Source organism: Drosophila persimilis, unplaced genomic scaffold (genome assembly GCF_003286085.1).
Source record: "Drosophila persimilis strain 14011-0111.01,24,50 unplaced genomic scaffold, DperRS2 tig00001404-arrow-arrow-pilon, whole genome shotgun sequence".
Classification (NCBI taxonomy): Eukaryota; Metazoa; Arthropoda; class Insecta; order Diptera; family Drosophilidae; genus Drosophila; species Drosophila persimilis.
In genome coordinates this window covers 13,321-37,555 of record NW_020825483.1, presented here as the reverse complement: position 1 = coordinate 37,555, position 24,235 = coordinate 13,321, and the positions used below count along the sequence as shown (strand labels likewise).

General features: G+C 45.8%; 2 pseudogenes; one reads left to right on the top strand and one right to left on the bottom strand.

Moving 5' to 3' along the window:
* Positions 1–15,842: 15,842 nt before the first annotated feature.
* Positions 15,843–17,142, top strand: LOC6604159 (annotated as a pseudogene).
* A 169-nt stretch (positions 17,143–17,311) lies between these two features.
* On the bottom strand, positions 17,312–19,007 carry LOC113566959 (annotated as a pseudogene).
* Positions 19,008–24,235: the final 5,228 nt, after the last annotated feature.

The window sequence follows — 24,235 nt, the reverse complement described above, 5'->3', positions numbered from 1 at the left end:
TCTTCAATCTTCTCTTGAAGTTCGCGTGCCGTGTCAATGCTACGCATCAGCGTTTCGAGTCTGCAATCGAGCTCCGTCAATACCAGCGGAATATCCCCCGCTTCTAAACGGTCCGCTAATAAACGAATGCCTTTGACACGGCAACTGCGCTTTTTCTTCAGCTCTTCAAGGGCGATATTGTTGGCTTTTGAGGTCATATTGATTCTCAATACAAGCAACTGAAGGCGAAATGAAATAATGGGTAATTGGATGTTGTGTATACGTATGCACCGACAACGATCGACGCTAAATTGATTTGCGAGGCACGACTTTGTCTTAATTGATAGTTGGATCCTACTGACACCAAACGAATTTTTTTTTTTTTTTTTATACCCGATACTCAAAATGAGTATTGGGGTATATTAGATTTGTGGTAAAAGTGGATGTGTGTAACGTCCAGAAGGAATCGTTTCCGACCCTATAAAGTATATATATTCTTGATCAGCATCAATAGCCGAGTCGATTGAGCCATGTCTGTCTGTCCGTCCGTCCGTCTGTCCGTCTGTCCGTCCGTCCGTCTGTCCGTCTGTCCGTCCCCTTCAGCGCCTAATGCTCAAAGACTATAAGAACTAGAGCAACGATGTTTTGGATCCAGACTTCTGTGATATGTCACTGCTCCAAAAATATTTCAAAACTTTGCCCCGCCCACTTCCGCCCCCACAAAGGGCGAAAATCTGTGGCATCCACAATTTCGACGATACGAGAAAACTAAAAACGCAGAATCGTAGAAGATGACTATATGTTCTAGAGTGCAAAATCTGAACCAGATCGTATAATTATTACAGCCAGAATCACGAAAACAATTTCACTCTTTCTCGCTCTGTCTCACTCTAACACACAGGTTTCATGGTCGGTTTTGCCAATTGCAAAATATGAGTTCAAGGATCTCAGAACCCATAAGAGCTAGAGCAACCAAATTTGGTATCCACACTCCCGTGATATCGGACCTTGACCGTTTCGTGTCCAAATTTCGCCACACCCCCTTCCGCCCCCGCAAAGGACGAAAATCTGGGGCAACCACAAATCTCAGAGACTATTAAGGCTAGAGTAACCAAATTTGGTATCCGCACTTCTGTTAGATCTCACTATAAAACGTATATCTCAGAATTTCGCCCCACCCCCATCCGCCCCCACAAAGGACGAAAATCTGTTGCATCCACAATATTGCAGATTTGAAAAAACTAAAAACGCAGAATCATAGAGAATTACCATATCTATCAGATTGCTGAATCTGTATCAGATCAGATCATTTTTATAGCCAAAAGGAACAAATCAATTTGCAGTGGCTACGCAGCGCCCGACGTCACGCTCAAACTGATTTTCTGTCTCTCTCGCACGCACTCTTTGTCGTGTCGTTTAATATTAGCGGCGTCTGCCGGAGGAAAGCCATACTGACTAAGTATCGGGTATAACCGTAGAGTTGCGGTGTCCGCAGCAACTCACAACGTTCCCCCTCGTTTTTTTTATTATTAAGCGTTGAATCCGTACATTGCATATATCGTATTTTAACAACCCAGGTAAATAGTATTAAGGAGACCAAACCTATTGCTTTATGCAAGAGGACTTATAGAGATATAATATAGTATAGTATATAGTAATAATAAAAAAAGTAATATTATAATATTGGGAGGGAAACTTAGAGTTGGCCAATAGTTTTGGCAAAACCCAATCTCTTCAACCGCCTCAAAGGCCTGGCAGGTAGTAATGTCTGGCGAGCATACTATGGTGTCTAATTAGCCTGTCACTGTATCTGCTGGTGTGCCTTCCAATCTGCTCCTCTACTGTATGCAGATTCAAATCCCAATGTAGGGTGGAGCCGCGCACGTACCAAGGGCAGTTCTTTATTTGCCTCATGGCGCGATTCTGCAAGACCTGTATCCGTTTATAGTTCGATTTGGCAGCTATACCCCAAATCTGCACACCGTAGAGCCAGATCGGGGCTACACAGTGTACATAAACTGCTCTTTTGGCTCTCAGTGACATGGTGCTTCTTCTGTTATTCAGCCACCGCAATTGCTGCATTCTTTGCCCACATTTACGAGCCGTAGCTTTCAAGTGTGGACCAAAAGTAAGACGCTTATCAAGGGTGATACCGAGATACTTTGCTTGCTCTGGTTGGTCCAAAGTTACGCCTTCAAGCTTTATGGGTGGGGTGTGGTCTATGAGCGCTTTCAGGGTGAAGCATGGATTGGTGGTCTTCAGTGGGTTGACTTTTAAATTCCATCTTTTGCACCAAGCTGCACCAATCCATGGAAGCAAGCCTTTGTTCAAAGAAGTTGCTTCGAAGTTCTCCCAGGGTGTTTCGAAGTTGCTTGGCAGCCCGGTTCCATAGAGTTCGGTCCCATGGGTCTTGAGATCGGATTGCGCGTCTTCGAAGTCTCCTTTTTTGTGACAAAAGCTCTCTGGCCTCTCTTGTAAGAACTATTCCATAGGCGGCGCTTGTCGGAGGATGCGAGGGCGTTGAGGCAGCAGCAGCCATGTGTATACTCTCTGTGATGTTATCTACAGCCATCTCGATATCTTCCTCAGAGTTTAGCGAGACGTTCAGTTGAATCGACCTCTCCAAATGTTGCCTAAATGCGAGCAGATCAGTGTGCTTGGTGACTAGATGAGGGCTTGGATTTTCTATAATGCCATCTGTTTTAATGCTGATGACTAAGGCCAGATGGTCGGAGTCCAGATCCCAGCTCTGACTTATTGTTGCTCAAGAATCCGGAATACCATGATGTACTGCGAAGTCTATGCAGGACGGCGTGTGATTGAGTACATATGGGTACCTGGTTGGTGACCAAGTTGCAAGGATCTTAGCTCCAGTAGAAGAGATGGCTTCCGCTAGCTCTCGCCCCCTAGGGGAATTGTAAGTGTCTCCCCACAGCCAGTGTCGGGCATTCCAGTCACCACCAACCAAATACCTTTGCCCGCAAGCACGGAGTGCATCGATGTAATGTCTTTCCTCAATCCTGACTCTGGGAGGGCAGTAAATGGCGCTGAACTCCACATCGCCCAGTCCTGTGGCTACTTTTACTGCTGACATTTGCATGCTGCGTGTCTCAATGACCCTTTGTGGAAAATGACGAAGCGAAGTCTTAACTAAAACCGCAACTCCATCAACGCTATTATTATTCCGCGATGGCTTGAAGGCTGGATAGAAGGCATATCCATGTATTTTAACAGCTGCCCCTCTTTTAATTCTGATCTCCGTCAAAAGAAGAATGTCAACGCTATTCTTGTGCGCGAAGAGCTCAACCTCTTTTGCTTTCCGTGAAATGCCGTTAGCATTCCAGATGAGAACCTTTAGTGGGTTCATTGAGATGCTGAAACGTTGTTCTGGAGCTGAAGATTAGATCCAGCCCATTGCTTAAACGTGTTGGCCAATTCAAAAACCATTTTTTCGAGTTTTTCAAGGCGTTGATTGGCTTGACTATTATGCTGCTGCTGTTCTTGCTGCTGTTGCTGTAGCCACATAAGAAACTGCTGCTGCTGCTGCTGTTGTTGCCATTGTTGAAATTGTGTCTGCTGTTGTTGTAGCAGTGCCTGGCCTTCATATGAATTTTGTTGCTGGTTATTCAATCCTTGTGGCTGATGCGCTTGTAGACTATGAACACGACGCTGAGCAGGTGTAGCAGGTATTGCATTTGAATTACCATTTGCTACGGCAGCATAGGAGGCTCCTGTATTACTTCTAGTGCCTACCAAAGGTTGGTGCTGAACAATATTTCGCTGGTGCTTCTGTATTGTTGGTCTATTAGCCCCCTTTTTGTGACTAGACTGCAAGGTAGGAAACTGTTGCTGGTCTCCAGGAAGTGTGGTAGAGTAAGCATATGCCACTTGATTATTTAAGGGGACATGACCCGTCCTGTGTGTATTAATTGCCTTCTTTGCGGAGCCCATTGATCGGCTTAGAAACTCCTGATACCATTGGCATCCTTTATAACTGGCCATATGGCTTCCAGAGCAGTGAATGCAGGTTGGCTGTGCATCTAGGGGGCGTGTGCATTGTGAGGTTTGGTGATTTTCACCGCATCTGGCACAGTTGTGATGCCGGCGGCAGTATTTGGCTGAGTGGCCGAAATCCTGGCATCGACGACATTGAGCAATCTCTGTGGATTTTCGCATCCTTTCAATCCTTATTTTTTGGCGGCAAACGGTCTTGACTTGGTAAATTTCGTTAATTTTTGCACAAGGCTTAATATTAATGAAAAAAATATTAAGTTTTTCGTCCTTGTTAGTCCTTGAGCTTGGATTATGGATGTGAAGGACCTCGAAGCCCAACATTTTAAATCCGGCGGTAATATCATTGTTTAGGGTGCTATGATGTAGGTCTCTTACAACAATTCTATGAGGCTTTTCAGTCTGCAATTGGTATGTGTGGAATTCTATTCCAATGGCATCGAAACGATCCACAATTGCTCTATAGGTATCACTGTCTTTGGGGAGGATTCTGACCGTTTCCCCCTGGTTAGCTTTGACGACAACGTTATTCAAATTTGCAACGTCCTTTATGACATCAAATAAGTCATTTAAGTTGCTAATATTGACAACTATTTGCGGTGGTTTTGGAGGGCCTTTAAGCTGATTACCAGAGCTCGCTGATTCACCTTGAAGACACTGGTCTGTATTAACTGCTTCATAAAAGTGTTCATCCATTTGGTCATTTCCAGCGTCTGCATCTACATTCATCCGAACTTCCTCATTATTACTATCACTTGGGATGTTCGTGTCAAGAATGGCAAATCTGTTGTTGGTGTTTGCCTGTTGGCTTGTAGTGGGGGACACGCCCATGTCCCGGCCGCCGCTCCCTCGTTTAGATTTAGGATAGGATGACAAAGTCTGATCGTTTTTTCCTTTGCCCGTTCTCCGTTTTTGAGCATCCAGAAGTCGTTCGGAGGCATGTGGATATGGAGTTTTCTTGGCTATCAAAGCTTAGTGCAGGGCAGATACTGCTTATTGTAGCAGTTGCCATGGTGTAGGTGGTGTTGTTGGTGGCACTAGTGAATGTTACTGTTGTTGTGGTTTCTGTGCATGTAGAGCGTTCAGCCTCTGAACGGTACTCAGCACGAATCTCACAAGGTAATTTGCCTGATATTAGAAGCATTCTCTCATGATCAGTCCGCTTATTTCTAAGCCGAGAGTCAGATGAACTATTCGCATTCATTATACCGTAGCTGATAAGCGAAGTTTTTATTGCCCCTCTTGTGCGGCTGTGCGCAGACTGAGGGGAATGTCTTGCCCGAAGGGCAGTGAATAAAGTTGTAAAAACGTTCACAAATGTGTTTTTTGTTTTTGTCCAATTGCCGACACCGCACGAAGCAGCACCCGAATTTATGATGTATGCTATTTTTAGCACACAAGAGAATGCTCCGCTAAAGCAGAATAAAGAAAACAACTTTGCACAAGCGCGACACAACCGATCTCTATGAAAGTTGATTCGAGACTTCACCAAACGAATATACCCGACGAAAACAGGGTAGCGCGTCACTTGGTGTTTGGTTTGGATCAAGCGCGCCAAACAAAAGAACAACGATAAGCAACGGTGAGGAGCGAAAGCGAGACGAAAAAATTCACCGCTGCAGCTGCGTATTGGTATGCGTGCTTGGCCAACGACCCAACTTTACATATATTTGACACAACGAAAACGAGTAAGGGGAAAGGGGTGACAGCGATTGCAGTTAAAATGAGTTATATGTGTAGTTATTGCGTCCAACAGGGTTAGATGTACATATGTATATATTAATTAAGTATTAATATCTATGCTCAACTCTAACTACAGCATGCAATCTAGCTCTACTATGTCATACGTATGTATGTGCCAAGAATTGAAAGCGAGGTGCAATTGTTTCAGCACAAGACAATAATTGCGAGTTTTTTAATCTTTTCGTCTTCACTCGAGCTTTCAATTTTTTGCACAAATACCTCTTGATAAGATTGGAAATTCCAGGTGCTGTACTCTCCTCTTCTGATGCTGGATGCTCCACTTGGATCTCCTTTGGTAGATGGTATATATATCTCCTTTTGTATATAGCTGCAGACAGGGTATTGCACGACCGACGCGGTGATTTTTTATACCCGATACTCAAAATGAGTATTGGGGTATATTAGATTTGTGGTAAAAGTGGATGTGTGTAACGTCCAGAAGGAATCGTTTCCGACCCCATAAATTATATGTATATATTCTTGATCAGCATCAATAGCCGAGTCGATTGAGCCATGTCTGTCTGTCCGTCTGTCCGTCCGTCCGTCCGTCCGTCTGTCCGTCCCCTTCAGCGCCTAATGCTCAAAGACTATAAGAGCTAGAGCAACGATGTTTTGGATCCAGACTTCTGTGATATGTCACTGCTCCAAAATTATTTCAAAACTTCGCCCCGCCCACTTCCGCCCCCACAAAGGACGAAAATCTGTGGCATCCACATTTTTCGACGATACGATAAAACCAAAAACGCAGAATCGTAGAGGATGACTATATGTTCTAGAGTGTAAAATCTCAACCAGATCGTATAATTATTATAGCCAGAATCAAGAAAACAATTTCATTCTTTCTCGCTCTGTCTCTCTCTAACACATAGGTTTCATGGTCGGTTTTGCCAATTGCAAAATATGAGTTCAAGGATCTCAGAACCCATAAGAGCTAGAGCAACCAAATTTGGTATCCACACTCCTGTGATATCGGACCTTGACCGTTTTGTGTCAAAATTTAGCCACACCCCCTTCCGCCCCCGCAAAGGAAGAAAATCTGGGGCATCCACAAATCTCAGAGACTATTAAGGCTAGAGTAACCAAATTTGGTATCCGCACTTTTGTTAGATCTCACTATAAAACGTATATCTCAGAATTTCGCCCCACCCCCTTCCGCCCCCACAAAGGACGAGAATCAGTTGCATCCACAATATTGCAGATTCGAGAAAACTAAAAACGCAGAATCATAGAGAATGACCATATCTATCCAGTTGCTGAATTTGGATCAGATCAGATCATTTTTGTAGCCAAAAGGAACAAATCAATTTGCACTGGCTACGCAGCGACCGACGTCACGCTCAGACTGATTTTCTGTCTCTCTCGCACGCACTCTTTGTCGTGTCGTTTAATATTAGCGGCGTCTGCCGAAGGAGAGCCATACTGACATAGTATCGGGTATAACTGTAGAGTTGCGGTGTCCGCAGCAACTCACAACGTTCTCCCTCGTTTAGTTTTGTTTGTTGAATTCTTTGCACACACGTCGCGGTCAATTTGGCAATTTAGCTGCAGCACATATGCATGTACATACATGTAGGTATAATAGATTTTGGTTATTGATCTATTCTCCACTGTGTCACTGTCACTTTTGTCTTCCACTTTTAATTAATATTGGTGACTGAAAACTTGTATTTTACGACGACTAAAAAAAGGAGTGCGTGCGTTCGTTTTCATAGATTTTTCTCGACTTCTCTTCAATTCTTCTGCGCCTATCTTACCTACGGTTGCAAAGCGGGGCGAATTCGCCAAGAGCGAGAGAGCGAGCTTATATTGCGCTCCTGCTTTGCCCTAGCCTAACTTACACTAGACTTCATAAAATACGATCCTAATAACAATTATTATACGCCAAATGGCGCTACAATTCCAAAAGCCAATTTGGTATCCAGCTCGGTACACAGCACTCACAAAGTTCTGCCCCCCACACCAAACTCCCACCCTTGACGGGAGATTGTTTTTTACTGTATTGAAGCTGTAAGTGACCCAATTTCCTTGTTCTCTTTTGCGCCTGAATTCGTAAAATCGTAAAAGGCATGCGCAGCGGCCAGCCGCTGCTGATAAGAGAGCGCAACGCTTGCGTTCCCCACGCTCGAAGCTTTTCGTTCTCGTCGTTGCCAATTCTGCTTTAAGCTGGCAGTGCTCGCTTTCCATGCATTTTTGTAATGCATTGAAACGTAGCGACAAATACACTAACAACAAAAAAAAAGAAAATTTGTTTTTAATCTTCTTAAACCAACAACCATAAAAATGTTTTTTTATTTTTAATTAAATTGCGTTTTGGCTCACCATGGCGGTACGCTGGTGTGACCGCCTCGGCTTTTTATAATTTTTTAATTTTTCGTTTTTTATACCCGATACTCAAAATGAGTATTGGGGTATATTAGATTTGTGGTAAAAGTGGATGTGTGTAACGTCCAGAAGGAATCGTTTCCGACCCTATAAAGTATATATATTCTTGATCAGCATCAATAGCCGAGTCGATTGAGCCATGTCTGTCTGTCCGTCCGTCCGTCTGTCCGTCTGTCCGTCTGTCCGTCCGTCCGTCTGTCCGTCTGTCCGTCTGTCCGTCCCCTTCAGCGCCTAATGCTCAAAGACTATAAGAGCTAGAGCAACGATGTTTTGGATCCAGACTTCTGTGATATGTCACTGCTCCAAAAATATTTCAAAACTTTGCCCCGCCCACTTCCGCCCCCACAAAGGGCGAAAATCTGTGGCATCCACAATTTCGACGATACGAGAAAACTAAAAACGCAGAATCGTAGAAGTTCTAGAGTGCAAAATCTGAACCAGATCGTATAATTATTACAGCCAGAATCACGAAAACAATTTCACTCTTTCTCGCTCTGTCTCACTCTAACACACAGGTTTCATAGTCGGTTTTGCCAATTGCAAAATATGAGTTCAAGGATCTCAGAACCCATAAGAGCTAGAGCAACCAAATTTGGTATCCACACTCCTGTGATATCGGACCTTGACCGATTTGTGTCAGAATTTCGCCACACCCCCTTCCGCCCCCGCAAAGGACGAAAATCTGAGGCAACCACAAATCTCAGAGACTATTAAGGCTAGAGTAACCAAATTTGGTACATACACTCCTTTAAGATGTCACTATAAAACGTATATCTCAGAATTTCGCCCCACCCCCATCCGCCCCCACAAAGGACGAAAATCTGTTGCATCCACAATATTGTAGATTTGAGAAAACTAAAAACGCAGAATCATAGAGAATGACCCCGCAACTCTACAGTTATACCCGATACTAAGTCAGTATGGCTCTCCTCCGGCAGACGCCGCTAATATTAAACGACACGACAAAGAATGCGTGCGAGAGAGACAGAAAATCAGTCTGAGCGTGACGTCGGGCGCTGCGTAGCCAATGCAAATTGATTTATTCCTTTTGGCTACAAAAATTATCTGATCTGATCCAAATTCAGCAACCGGATAGATATAGTCATTCTCTATGATTCTGCGTTTTTAGTTTTCTCGAATCTGCAATATTGTGGATGCAACAGATTTTCGTCCTTTGTGGGGGCGGATGAGATATACGTTTTATAGTGACATATTAAAGGAGTGTGTGTACCAAATTTGGTTACTCTAGCCTTAATAGTCTCTGAGATTTGTGGTTGCCCCAGATTTTCGTCCTTTGCGGGGGCGGAAGGGGGTGTGGCAAAATTTGGACACGAAACGGATAAGGTCCGATATCACAGGAGTGTGGATACCAAATTTGGTTGCTCTGGCTCTTATGGGTTCTGAGATCCTTGAACTCATATTTTGCAATTAACAAAACCGACCATGAAACGTGTGTGTTAGAGAGAGAGACAGAGCGAGAAGGAATGAAATTGTGTTCTTGATTCAGGCTATAATAATTATACGATCTGGTTGAGATTTTGCACTCTAGAAGATATAGTCATCTTCTACGATTCTGCGTTTTTAGTTTTCTCGTATCGTCGAAATTGTGGATGGCACAGATTTTCGTCCTTTGTGGGGGCGGAAGTGGGCGGGGCGAAGTTTTGAAATATTTTTGTAGCAGTGACATATCACAGAAGTCTGGATCCAAAACATGGTTGCTCTAGCTCTTATAGTCTTTGAGCACTAGGCGCTGAAGGGGACGGACGGACGGACGGACGGATGGACGGACGGACGGACGGACGGACAGACGGACAGACAGACAGGGCTCAATCGACTCGGCTATTGATGCTGATCAAGAATATATATACTTTATGGGGTCGGAAACGATTCCTTCTGGACGTTACACACATCCACTTTCACCACAAATCTAATATACCCCAATACTCATTTTGAGTATCGGGTATAAAAATCAGCAAGTCAAGTGGAAAATAGATTCATTAATCGGATAAAATTATGTGCGCATGGTTAAATGTTCCATATAGCTAATAATATTCGACGGAATATCAAAATATAGCAATATAGTTTCCAATCCTTGGATCCTCCGATTAACCTATTATAAGCCAAGGGGATATTTCAATTTTCCCCCGAAAATAATGAAAATTTATTAATGTTACCGCAGTTCAGGTGAAAGATATTGTTAATGTGTGTGTGTGTGTAGGAAGCTGGGTTGCATTCGGTACATAAACCGTCTACAGTTTGGTCGTCGCAACTAGAACTTGAACCAGTTGGACTGCGGAGTGGGTATCCTACGGTGCGCAAGGGAGGATCTGAAGACACGGCGACAGCCCCTGATGATTGCGATGGAAGATGAGTGACAGGCAGCTATGGTACTTTTTCTGATACTGAGTTTTATTGAACAAATGCATCTCCTTATATAGCTAGCAGTGGTACTCTTATTCTATGGGAAGGAACGCACAGGCTCCTTGTGAGTGTATTTTTAGATTGGGTACACTTACTCTGTGCGGGGGTTATATTTCAGTGTATTTACTTAGGTACTTGGTGGGTTCGAGTTTACAAGTGCTATTGTCTATTCTTAGTTGCTAATGTATTTTTCGTGTCGTCATATTCAGTTACATGAAATGACATGAACAATTTTATTTATGAGTATTTGTGTATGAGATTGAACTGTATATTCCTAATATTCATTAAATACATGTCTGTGGCTGAACATTCTCCCGGCCGTTGAACTGGTCTTCAACCATCGCTCAAGTCGACGGCAAACCGGCGTGCAGGGGGTATAGGGGGTGATGACATGGCTGGATCGGGATTTGATGGCCTTGGTTTCCATAGTTGATATTTCTCCCGGAAAATGAAGGCAATGATCAATAAAATTAATATTGCTAGGGTTGCGTAAGCAGCGAGTTGATGGTGCAGCACGGTGGTGAGATGGTGTGGCAGCTCGTGATGATTGATGGTTGATAGTTGCTGGCGTAGATCATCAAGTTCTTGAAGAAAGTCTGATGTCTGGTTCTTCAGTTGCCACATTGGTGGCGAGGGTGATGTCTCCGGTGGGCTCACGTCATCAAACCGAGTGTAAGTCGATTTTACTTCGCTGATTGTGGTGCTGAAGGTGCTGATGCTTACTTCAGTAATGCGAGCAGTACAACCAGGGGACATGGAGAGTAGACCAGTTCCTTCCAGTGTTATGGTTGACGGAACTCCGTTGCATACTGCTTGAAGTTTGGTTGTAGAATGCGTTGCGAAGATCCACTTATTTGGATGCTGAGTTTTTAGCCACACCGTGTCAGCCTTTGTGTGTGTTACCTGACACAGTGTTTCTGTTTTATTGTTAAACAGTTGAAACTCACAGCGATTGTCCACATTGAAGATCGTCTGATGGTCAAAGCAGATGAACTCCTCGTTGTGTACTTTAAGACAACGTCGGAATTCATCTTGGGTAGTGCCCATGAACTGGTCTCGGTGGATTTTCACCGTTACTATGGTGGTTCTGAGGTCAAATAGACTCCAGCTTGTTGAATCCCAAAACGGAATTGGGATGATGCTGAAAACTTCGAGCTGAGCTGTTGAGACCAGCGGTAGCGTCAGCTTGAAGATGACGTGCTTTGCAGTCGGGGTTCCTTCGGCTCGCATGATTCTGTATAGTTGAATCCCCTCCTTCGTTGTGACCGGCAGCATTTGATCTTGTGGCAAATGATCCCGTTTCTGGTCTAGTTGGTCTATTAGTTGCTCGGGAGACACCAGCGTGGAGCTTATTCTCCGATGATGAATACCGATTAGGACATCAGATATGTCGGACTGCATTCGTTGGAGAGTTGTTGTGAGCAGGGTTAATTGTGGTATTAGTCCTAAGTACGCTTGAGTCAGATGATCGCTGTGATATGACCCTCTTTCTCGGTTGATAGTAGCCATATGCTGTTCCAAAACTTTTAGGCGATTATCAGTTGTTACATTGTCTTTTCTGACTACGTTTATTGTCGCGTCGACAATTGATGTTTGGTTTTGGAGCAGATGTAGTAGAAAGTCTTCATTGGTTTTCACTTTCTCAATTACTTGAGTCATCTCTTCTGCGTGTTTTGCGTAGAGAACACCAAAAAGACTGCTTGCTACATTTCCTATGATGTCCAGCGGCGATCTGCGTTTCGAGAGTTTTTCATTAAAACGCTTCCTGCTTGTAGCTCGTAATGCACATGTTGAAAGTGTTGAACTATGGAGTTACATGCCGGAACATTTTTTAATTCAGGGCTCATGTATCGTAGCTCTGAAATTCCAGCAGACATTAGTTGCATATCCTTCCAATAGTCATAGTATACGATCATGGTCCACTCAGACGTTGCTATTCTTGATGTTCCAAGTTTCTCATAGAATATTCCAGGCTTGTTTGCGAATTGTGTCACATTTATTGACTGTGACAATGCTAATGGAAGCATGAGCAACAGCACCACTAATGTTGATGTTAATGTAGGTGACAATTTTGTTGTTCGCTGTGTGGGTGGCTCATCAATCTCCGTGGTGTCACTGATCACGTTGTGGGAACGTTTGATTGCCACATCTTCTGGAAAGAGCGGCGCTAGACGAGTGATCGGGCGCTTGTATACGCCAAATGCTGTCTTAACGTCAACCACTCGTACGTGGTTGTCCTGTCCAGGATATGTCTTAATGATGCGACCCATTGGCCACTTCATTACAGGAAGGTTGTCTTTCTTAACCAAAACTAATAATCCTTCAGGTACGTTTGGTGAAGCGGTCTTCCATTTATGCCGAGCTTGCAATTCTTGGAGGTATTCTGTAGACCATTGTTTCCAGAATGAATGCTTTAGACGCGATACCAATTCCCAGCGCTTGACCAATGTTCTTCCTTGATGATCAGTATTGACGTCAGGAGGCGTTGTCAATGGTTCACCAATCAAGAAGTGTCCTGGGGTGAGCGCTGTTGTATCAGTGGGATCATTTGACATTGGAGTGATGGGTCGAGATTTGAGAATTGCTTCAATTTCGAGTATCACTGTGTTTAGTTCTTCAAATGTCAATGAGGCTGTGTTGGTGGTTGTTATCAACAGCTTTTTTGCTGATTTTACCGCCGCTTCCCAGAGGCCGCCAAACGATGGAGCCCTGGGAGGAATGAATTTAAAATCCACTTGCTTTTTGTTGCAATGATTCGTGATCAGAGCACTTGCCTTTGAGCTGAATATAGAGTCTTCTAATTCTTTAAGCTGGTTGTTTGCACCCACAAAGTTCGTTGCATTGTCGCAATGAATAGTTTGGCACTTCCCACGTCTGCTTAAGAATCGACGCAGGGCGGCCAAGAATGCATCCGTGGTCAGGTCGCTTACCAGCTCCAGGTGTACTGCCTTTGTGGAAAAGTAGCAAAACACGGCGATGTACGCCTTATCGGGTCTTTTGCCTGGATGATGCTTCTAGCCATTGTCTTGTCATTGATAATCCAATATTGTTGTCTTGCGATTGCCCTTAATGCTTGAGCACCACAATGCGATTCCTCTCGACAGGACATCGGCTGCGTTGTTGGCCGATGACACGTCGTGACGCCATTGTGACTGATTTGTTAATGCCTGGATTTTGGCTATTCGATTTGCCACAAAGGTATGGTATGTTGATGACGATGCGTTTATCCAGGATAAAACAACGGTGGAATCACTCCAAAACCATCCTGAAACCGTTGTAATGTCCATGTGCAGATCCTGTCGGACTCGGTTTGTGAGCTCACTGCAGCACAAAGTTCTAACAGTGGTAGTGATTGTTTGGCTGTCGGCGCCACACGTGATTTCGAACAGAGAAGTCTTACTGACACTTGGTTGTTTTTGTATGTAGCGCGTACATATACTGCTGCGCCATATGCTCGTTCTGATGCATCTACAAACTTATGGAGTTCTTGGGTAACTGGAATTTTACCATCGTAGATATGCCGGGGAATTTGCATTTTGTTCAATGTTTGTAAGTCGTCCCGGTATTCTTTCCATTCGGTTTGGTGTTGTAATGGTAATTCGTTATCCCAATCCAGTTTGAGCTCCCAAAGTTGTTGCATGAAGATTTTTGCCTTTACTACCACCGGTGCAAAGAGTCAAAGATTTGGGCCAGTTCGGAACATACCACCCGTTTGGTGATGCGTGTAGCCTGGCTTTTCTGTGTTCGTCCACACAATGTATCCTTCTTCGGCATCCAGATGAGACCCAGAGTTTTCACGCTGTAGTGCTCTAGTGTCTCTCCTAATTTTACATCGGTTACAATATCCTCTTTGGGGATTCCTTGGAGAAGTTGCTCATTGTTGGAGCACCACTTGCGCAATTTGAATCCGGACGGTAGAAATATCTTATTTAGTTCTTGTCGAGCATGAATTGCCTCTGGAATCGTGTTTGCTCCAGTTAGACAGTCGTCAACATAGAAATCTGTTTTTAATGTTGTTGATCCTACTGGTAGTCTGTCTTTGTATTGTATTGCCAAATGATCCAGACATTTCGTTGCTAGGAACGGAGCAGCTGTTGTCCCATATGTTACTGTTTTTAGGCGATAGTACCTGATCTCTTCGGATGGATTGCTTCTCCAGACTATCATCTGATGGAATTGATCCTCCGGATTCATCCACACTTGGCGGTACATCTTTTCTATGTCCGCTGTGAATACGTACTTATGAATTCGAAATCGTAGCAGAATGGACATAAGTTCGCTCTGAACGGTGGGTCCAGCCTGCAGAATGTCGTTCAAAGATTTCCCTCTTGTTGATTTGCATGAGGCATCGCATACTACCCGAAGCTTTGTGGTGGTGCTCTCAGGTTTGAGTACACAATGATGTGGAATGAAGTAGTGCCTTTTGGGAACTTTTGATGCTGGCTCAATCTTCATATGTCCTAGTCCTTCATACTCTTCCATGAAGTCCACATAACTCTTCCAAGTTTCTGTTGAGCTTCGCCGCTCCAACGCTAGGAATCTTTTTGTTGCGGTTTCCAACGACTCCCCCAGGGCTGAAGGGTGTTCGGAAAATAGGAGCTTTACAATAAAACGGCCGTCTGAAGCTGTCTGAAGATTTTCTATAAAATGAGCTTCACACCGTGCTTCCACTGGAGTGCGTGGTTTGTCTTCCGTCTCTAGATTGTCCAGAGTGCAGAATCTTTCCATGAGCTCGTTTACTCCCGTTGCACAAATGGGTGAGGAATTGTGGGCAGATTTGACTTTTCCTGCCACAATCCATCCCAGCTTAGCTGTTGATCTGGTAGCAGCAGCGAGTAGTAATGCTCGACTCCGATTTACATGTCTGTGGCTGAACAGATATAGTGTTTTTTTTTTTAAGTTCAGAGGAAAGATGGCATGAGTCTACAAGAAGAATTGACAATCGTTAATATTTTCCGTCATTTACCTCCAGTATTTGAACTATTTAAATAGAGGGGGCTTAAGAGGGCTAAGTTCGGGTTTTCAGCTACATACATATATTGTTGTTGAGGAACCAAAATTGACGCAAAAACAATTAAAGTCAAGTATTTAAAACAAGACAGTTAAGTAGAAAATTGATTCATTAATCGGATAAAATTATGTGGGCAGGGCTGAGAGATCTAGATATCTAAAAATATTCGACGGAATATCAAAATTGTTTCTGCTTCAAACTGTATTGGAAAAAGCAAATAATGCAGCTGGCTGGATGACAACAAAGCAATAATATAAGTCCAGTCCACATCATTGCAAAGCGACTGTCCCTGCATGGAGCATACCGAGATCCTCGCCCGCATACAGCCAAAGCATGTCCATTTTCAAGGCGCGGTATGGACGACACAAAAATGTGACGTGTTTTCGGGAATTAAGAACAAAAGATTGTTATCCCCCCCTGTATCTTTCAGTGTAAAAGAGTTCGATGATGCGCTGGCCCAGGATGTGGTTGACCTAAAGGAGCTGCGCAGACTGACGTTTAATGGTGGGATATCACACTTCTGATAGGCGTAGTAATTCATGGACATGAATCCAATCCAATCCACAGGTGTGCCCGATGTACAAAGCTTCCGTGCACTCAGCTGGAAACTGCTGTTGGGCTACTTGGGACCAAGACGCAGCAGTTGGACGACCACGCTGGCCCAGAAGCGAGCCCTGTACCAGCAGTTCATTGAGGAATTGGTACTCCCCCCGGGACACAGCTGCAATGGAGCTGGAGAAGGCGACGGGGACGGGGACGTCGCTGTTGATTCAAGGGGCGTTGGCCTACAAGATCATCCGCTTAGCGAGGGGCCAGAAAGCGCCTGGAACACATTCTTCAATGACAACAAATTTCTGCTGCAGATCGGCAAAGATGTGAGGCGCCTGTGTCCCGACATCTCGTTCTTTCAGCAGCCCACAGAGTATCCCTGTGACATTGTGGTGCACAGTAAAGGCGAGCACGGGCGCCGGCTTCACAAACGGGTAGTGCCCACGGTGCTCAGCTCGGCGAACGTCCTGGCCTGGGTTACGTACAGGGCATGAATGAGATTGTCGGACCCATCTACTATGTGATGGCCTCGGATCCGGATCTCTCGTACCGCGCCCACGCGGAGGCAGACTGTTTCTTCTGCTTCACGGCTCTAATGAGCGAGATACGCGACTTCTTCTTCAAGACTCTGGACGATGCGGAGGGTGGTATAAAGTTCATGATGGGCCTGCTATCTAACATGCTGAAGACTAAAGATATAGCATCTGAAGAGCCAAGAGCTGCCTCCGCAGTACTACAGCTTCAGGTGGCTCACCCTCCTGCTCTCGCAGGAGTTTCCACTGCCCGATGTGCTGCGAATTTGGGATTAGGTATTCTCGGACGAGCAGCGCTTTAATTTTCTCATCAAAATCTGCTGAACCATGATATAGTAAGCATGCGCTGACTTTGAACTGATTCATTTGCATTTACTGATGTATTTACTGATTTATAGAATCCAAAGGGAAGCAATTTTAGAGAACGACTTTGCCTCGAATGTGAAGCTGCTGCAAAACTATCCACCCATTGACATAAACGTTGTGATTACTCATGCAGTCTCCCTGGCGTAGCACTCACTTTTAGTGATACCACAGATATTACATATAATACCCGATTCCGGGTAGAGTCTGACAAAGCAATAATCCACAGTGTCTAGTTATCATGTTCAATAGTTGGAAGCCCAGGACCCAACAAAAGATCGAACACTAGCGCTGTTTCTCTGTTTTATATGCGAAAACATATGTAAAATAGAGTGATCATAGCTCAAGTGTAATTTTGTGTTCGTGTGTGGCATCGTCAAAAAACACAGTAAAAAATATATATAACATTGGATTCCCGTTAGAGATTGATTACTTGGCCAAACGTGGGGCCGTATCCTTGCAAATCGTCTGAGCAATAAACTCCACCAGTGTTCGGGTCGGGCGGCCGGCCATTCCCTTGCGCAGATACTCGTATTCGAAGCCCTTTGTCACCATAACATTTGTGGCATCCTTTGAGGGAGAAAGTCCATAAGATTTGCGCCCCAACAAAGCGCCCCACAATACTCACAATATACATCCACTGGCCACAGGGCACAAACTCACGGAGAAAGGCAGCGGCCTTGCAGGGACGTCCACCTCCGTCAATGCCATAGTTCTGCACATCGCTGCGTCCCCCGGCACGCACGGCCTTGCTGTAATATTCCCACAATGGGAAGCGCCACACACGATCTCCGGTATGCATGCTGGCGTGCTTGATCTGCTGCCACAGGATCTCCGAGTTGGTAAAGACCCCCGCAGCCGACTCATCCAGGGCCTGGCGCATGTAGCCCGAGCAGGTGTCGACGTCAATGATGCACTTGGGACAGAAGTTTTGCGCATACAGCAGGGCGTCTGCCAGGACCAGTACATCCTCGTGATCGGTGCACTGGATGTCGATGGTCTTGCCGTTCATGGACTTGACCATGTCCCCAGTACGGACCGAATTGCAGCCCACTACGTTTTCACAAAGAGGTATCAGGCCGCGAATGTTGACCTAAGAACAGCATTATTATTCAAGGAGATATCATTTCTGTCCTGAGTACTTACCGGTAAACGCAGGCCAGCCACAGCTCGACAACAGGCCACCACAACGGCGGCCCCGGTCATGTCGCCACGCATATTGAAGAGCTCATGTTTCTCTTTCAGGCACAATCCTCCAGCATCGTAAGTCACGCCTTGGCCCACCAGCACAATGGGGCGCTCCTCGGCACAGGTGCCGTAGTAACTCAGCTCCAGGAAGATGGGTGGCTCGCACGAGGCCTTGCCCACAGCCAGGAAGGCGTGCATTGACTGGCTCTCGGCCCAGCCCTCGACCTTGACCTCCACATTGACACCGGATTTGCACAGCACCTCGACGACATTCTGCGCAAAAGCTGTGGGTGTGAGGAGGTTGGAGGGCATCTCCTGCAGCTGTCTCGTCAGGTTCTGGGCGGCTGCCTTCTGCAGACCAATGCGCCATCCTTCGAGGTCGCAGACCTCGTCTTTTCTTGCGTATAAGTCCAGCGACGGCACTGGAATCCTGTTCTGTGGGTTACGCAGCTCCTGGTAGAGCCAGATGCCCAATGCGGCCCCCTCGGCGGCGGACTCGGCGTGGCCGCAGTTTTCAACTTCGATTCTGTCGGTGTCCAGCTCGGCCAGGATACGGCAGGCGGCGGACACGGAGCGACGGATCGCCTCCTTCTGTTCGTCGAGCACCTCGTAGGGATTGCAACCGAGGCACTCCTTGCCGAGGCCATCCACAGCCGCCACAGAGTAATAGGGGATGCGCTCTGGCTCGATCGCGAAGAAAAGGCGAGCCTCGCCCCGCTTGGGCATGGGTCCGGACATGCGGAGGACCTCTAGCAATCGGCCGGCAGTCTTCTGGACATTGTACCGCCAACCGGCCGCGGTGCGGACGCCAGTAAAGCCTTTTCGTCCTATGAGCGTCCTTGATGAGCACCTAGATATCAGAGACCATGAAAGCTAGAGCAACCAAATTGTATATCCAGACACCTGGACCCGTCCGCCCCCACAAAGACGAAAAATCTGTGGCATTCACAATTAACGCAGAATCGTAGAGAACGCCATATTTACTAGACTGTCAAATGTGGATGAGATCGGATCGTTATTATAACGACCAAATCGCCTTCCACGCGCTTACTCATTCTCTCTCGATCTCTCTATCCATCTCACACACTCTTTCTCGTGCAATGTGTTCGCTCTGGCGGAGGGAAGCGAGACAGAACGGCGGGCTTGTGTGTAAGAAAGAGAGAGAGGGAGAAAAGTTCCACTCTCCTATCTCATGACAAGTGCGAGCATAATTCAGAGTTAATTTCGTTCCCGCTCGTTAAAGAATCTTTTTTGTATAAGTGGGTGATAAAAAAGAAAGGTTTTTAAAATCAAAACGTTAGAGAATACAATTTATTTGGCATACGCCTAACTTTTAAAATATTTCAGCGAAAAATAAGTTTAATTTTACAATAAGGCATCGCCGTTACAAAGTGCCGTGACTAAATGATTCCTTTAAAGTTTCGATACTGCATCATTAATTCCTGAAAATTTAGAATAGTTTTTCTAAAATAAAGAGACCGAAAAACTTGGGTGACTGCAAATTTGTATTTTACGACGACGAAAAAAAAAGGAGTGCGTGCGTTCGTTTTCATAGATTTTTCTCGACTTCTCTTCATATATTCAAACAATTTCTTCTGCGCCTATCTTACCTACGGTGGCAAAGCGGGGCGAATTCGACAAGAGCGAGAGAGCGAGCTTTTATTGCGCTCCCGCTTTGCCCTAGCCTAACTTACACTAGACTTCATAAAATGCGATCCTAATAACAAGTATTATACACCGGCCCCGTTGAAGGCCTGGAAGGCTTCAAACCAGTGGCAGAAGAGCCAACTTGTGGATTGGCCTCCTGAACGTGGCTCCGCTGCTCGTCCTTAGGTCGACCACTCTGACCCTTCGGTCCTGCCCGGCGGTTGTAACGACCACCCTTCCGAGGAGCCCCTGTTGAGGGGGCAGGTTGTCCTCGGCGACGATTACGAGGTCGCCTTCCTTGATGTTTGGTTCCTCCTGGTGCCACTTGAATCTTATTTGCAATCCCAGCACATACTCCCGGGACCATCGCTGCCAGAACATTTGCCTGGCCGCCATCGCTTTAAGCAGCTCAGACCCTCCTGGTCCGGGGTCCTGGGTGCTGGGGGTGCGATGAGCGGCCCGCCTGCCAGCAGGTGCCCAGGAGTCAGCATGTCTCAGTCGCTTGGGTCTGGACTTAGGGGTCCTAGCGGGCGCGAGTTGAGTACCGCCTCGATCCCGACCAGCACGGTCTCCAGCTAATCTGCGGTGAGGAGAGCGCTTCCGACTGCCCGTAGGAGTAGGCCCTTGGCAGACTTCACACCGGCCTGCCAAAGTCCGCCCATGTGCGGTGCTCGAGGCGGTATGAAGGCAATCTCGCACCCGCTTCTTGACGCAAATTCGCGTATCGCGTCCGCTTCCGCCTCTATCTTCCTCCGCAGTTCGCTGAAGTGGCGACTTGCTCCGACGAAATTTGTCGCGTTGTCGCAGTTCACGCGTTGCGGACATCCTCGACGACCGACGAACCTTTGGAATGCCAACAAGAAGGAATTAGTCGTCAAATCGGAGACAATTTCTAAATGAACCGCCTTGGACGCAAAACAGACAAATAACGCTATGTAGGACTTATAAGGGGGCCTTCCACGAATTTTCAGAGTCGTATAGACTGGTTCACAAAAATCAACGCCACATACTGAAAATGGGCGGAGAGCACGGAGCCGGTCTGCGGGTAAGTTGCCCATCATTTGGGTCTGGAGTAGCGGCTTGCATTTAAAGCAACGAATACATGACCTAACTGTCGCCCTACAGACCGCCTGAGCATTCACTATCCAAATGCGTTGTCTAAGGATACTCACGAGTGCTCGTGGGCCGGCATGAAAACTCGTTTGATGCAGATAGCGAACGTATGTCGCACAAACTGCGAGCGTTTTGTCAATAAAAAGGGAAACTTGGCATTATATGACATAGGAGCGTTAACTAGTCGCCTTCCAACTCGCAACAACGAAAAAGAGCACCATGTCCCAGCCTCTTCATGGATGAAGGGATTCAAGCGCTGAAGACTGGGGCCTAACTTGGTGCCTTTACGAACCCTTTCAATATCTTCTTGAGACTCATTTTTCTGTGTTATTTCGACTATTTTTAGAAACGCCTCGTCGTATTCTACGGATGACGGAATTTTTCCAAAGTTGAGACTTTTGTCTTTGCATTTTCGGATGAAGCGGAACACGAAAACGAACACTCTTAGCAGTTTGAGGTGTGACGAGTATCCCTCGATTACATCCACTAAGTAATTTGACTTGGCCGCGCCGGTCAGTGTGACCGATTTCTTCCGACTTTCATCTGTATCTCTTCTTCGGAAAGCTCGAAGTGTGGATTTCTGGGCCAGCTCTCTTCTTCAAACTTTAAGAACTCTGGTCCACCAAACCAGATCGACTGCACGATTTCCTCTACGTCACAACCTCTCGAAACTATGTCTGCTGGGTTCTGTTTTGTTGGCACATGCCGCCACGTAGCTTCACTTGACCACTCTTGAATCTCCGCTACTCGGTTCGCAACGAATGTTGACAACGACGAAGGGTGGGATCTGATCCAATGAAGAGTAACTTCTGAATCTGACCAGAATATCACGTTCTCAATTGGAACCTTGAGCAGTGATTTGATTCGGTGACAAAGGTCTGCTAGAAAGTGAGCGGCACATAACTCAAGCCTTGGGAGCGTTTTCGTCTTGGGTGGCGCTACTTTCGACTTTGCAGTCAATAAGGAGACCTCGAAACCTTCTGCAGTCTTTCTACGGATATAGACGCAGGCTCCATAAGCTCTCATGGATGCGTCGGCAAAGGCATGTACTTGAATCGGTGACATGAGATCAGTATGCACAAATCGAGGTATGGTAATCTTCTCCAACTGACCCAAGGATTCTTTTAATAAGTTCCATGCTGTTTCCAAGTTCATTGGAATTGACTCATCCCAACCTAGCTTGTTAAGCCAAAGCTCCTGCAGTAGGATCTTTCCCTTAATTACTAAAGGACTTAACAAGCCAAGGGGGTCAAACAGCTTTGATGTCACCGATAATATGTTCCGTTTTGTCGCTCGGAGACCCATAACTGACGTGTCAATTTGGAACTTAAAGACGTCTTCGTGTGGCAGCCACGATATTCCTAACGCCTTAGTTGACTCTGAGTCCGAGATCGTTATCGGTTTAACTGTGCTCTCGGATGCGGTGACCTCAAGTGAGTTCGAAAACCATTTAGTCAATTCAAACCCAGCGGTTTGAAGAACCTGAGCCAGATCAGACTTAATTGTCTTTAACTCCTCTACGCAACCAGCACCAGTCAACATGTCATCGACATAGAAGTCGGAGTCAATAACTTCAGCAGCTTTAGGGAATGAGAGTTTTGCAGACTCACTCAACCTCTTCAAACACCGAATAGCCAAAAATGGGGCTGGTCCAGTCCCATATGTTACGGTGTTGAGCTGGTATATTCTCAAGGACTCAGATGGGTCTCTTCTCACACTATGAGCTGGAATTGTCTATCCGCATCAGCGACCCAGACTTGGCGATACATCTTCTTGACATCGGCTGTCCAGGCGTACCTCTGAATCGGAGGTACGATTGTAGTCTGAATCGGAGCAATGTCGAATACAGCTCATCCTTTATCGTAGGACCGACCATCAATATGTCGTTCAAGGCCACCTGAGAGGACGTTTTACAAGACGCATCGAAAACGACGCGGAGCTTGGTCGACGTGCTTTGGGGCCTCAACACACACTGATGTGGAATCAAATAATGTGGAGTTTTCGGGATTGTGTTGTCTGTGGTAGACATGTGACCCAAGGAGAGGTACTCTTCCATGAACTCCAAGTACATTTTCTGTAACTCGGGGTCACGAGACAATCTTTTTTCAAGCGATAAAAACCGCCGTTTAGGCGTAGGAGTTGCCTAAGATACTTGGATCTGATTTGAACGGCAGTCTTACTTCAAACCGACGTGAAGGCACGACCTGAATAGTCCTTCTATAATGCTTTTCACATAACTTGTGTTCAGGAGATAAAGACTTTTTAGAAGACGGCAATTCTTCCAGTGACCAAAACTTTTGTAATGTGTTTTCGATGTGTATCACTGACTCTTCTCGACAACTCAAACAATTCCTCGCTTCTTGGGTGGCAGTCACCTTTGGAGTGTATCTGCCGAACACAATCCAGCCGAGAAGCGTTTCCTGCAGAGTTGGATAGTCAGGACCTTGTCGAATCTGACCAACAGATAAAAGTTCGAAAAATGTTACTGCACCTATCAACATATCTATCTTCTGTGGCTTGAAGAAATATAGGTCTGCAAGTGGTAAGTTCTTCGGGATTTTCCAGTCACTCACGTTAAGTGTTTGATCAGGGTGATACCCCGAAATGGACCTTAAAATCCAGAAATCAACCGAAAACTCACTACCAGTAATTCGCGACTTCACCACCGTGTGTATCTTTTTCTTGACTTGTGAATTGGATTCACCAATACCAAGCAAGTTGATACACGACTCCTTCCCTACGGATCTGTAAGCGCTGTGCTAAGTCTTCAGTTATAAAATTGGTTTGAGACCCCGAGTCAAGCAGAGCTCGGGCCAAAACATATTCACCATTATTTGTTCGGACGCTTACGATCGACGTAGCCAGAATAACTCTATCCATAGCTGTCGCATGGAGAGCATGCGAAGTGGAAGGTTGATTCTGATTAGGAGGAGGAGAAGAATTCTCTGGGGGTGATGGTAACGCTAGACTTTTATTCGCCACTGTGTACCTATGCAATAAGGTATGGTGTGAGCAGCCACACAGTCGACACTTCTTAGCTTTGCATCAGAGTGGCCTGGCTGCAGACAATTGATGCACAAGGATGCAGTTTTTGCGAATTCGAACCTTTGCATTACTGCTAGCCGACCAAATGGACTGCATTCTGTCAACAAATGGCCTTTCGCTTTGCAGTAGCTGCATTGTTGGTTTTTGGTATTCGCGGTGGAACACGCGAATGAGCTCCGATTATGCAGCTTGCTTGGCACAGCTTTCTGCTCCTGCTTTGGTTTGTCCGAATTTTCGGCCGAAAGATGCT